This window comes from Hylobates moloch, unplaced genomic scaffold (genome assembly GCF_009828535.3).
Source record: "Hylobates moloch isolate HMO894 unplaced genomic scaffold, HMol_V3 SCAFFOLD_14, whole genome shotgun sequence".
Classification (NCBI taxonomy): domain Eukaryota; kingdom Metazoa; phylum Chordata; class Mammalia; order Primates; family Hylobatidae; genus Hylobates; species Hylobates moloch.
Window position 1 is genome coordinate 73,679,910 of NW_026652289.1, and position 294 is coordinate 73,680,203.

Consider the following 294-nt stretch of genomic DNA (forward strand, 5'->3'; position numbering starts at 1 on the left):
TTTTTTTTTTTTTTTTTGAGACAGGGTCTCGCTCTGTCGCCCAGGCTGTAGTGCAGTGGCACTATCTCCGCTCACTGCAACCTCCACCTTGCAGGTTCAAGCAGTTCTCCTGCCTCAGCCTTCCCAGTAGCTGGGATTACAGGTGTGTGCCACCACACCCTGTTAATTTTTGTATTTTTAGGTGAGACTGGGTTTCACTGAAGAAGGAATTCATGAATTTTACAAGTATAATCAGACAACCAAAAATTTTTACTTTTTCCTTCAAAAGCTAAGTGTAGTGTAGCCACCCCCCCC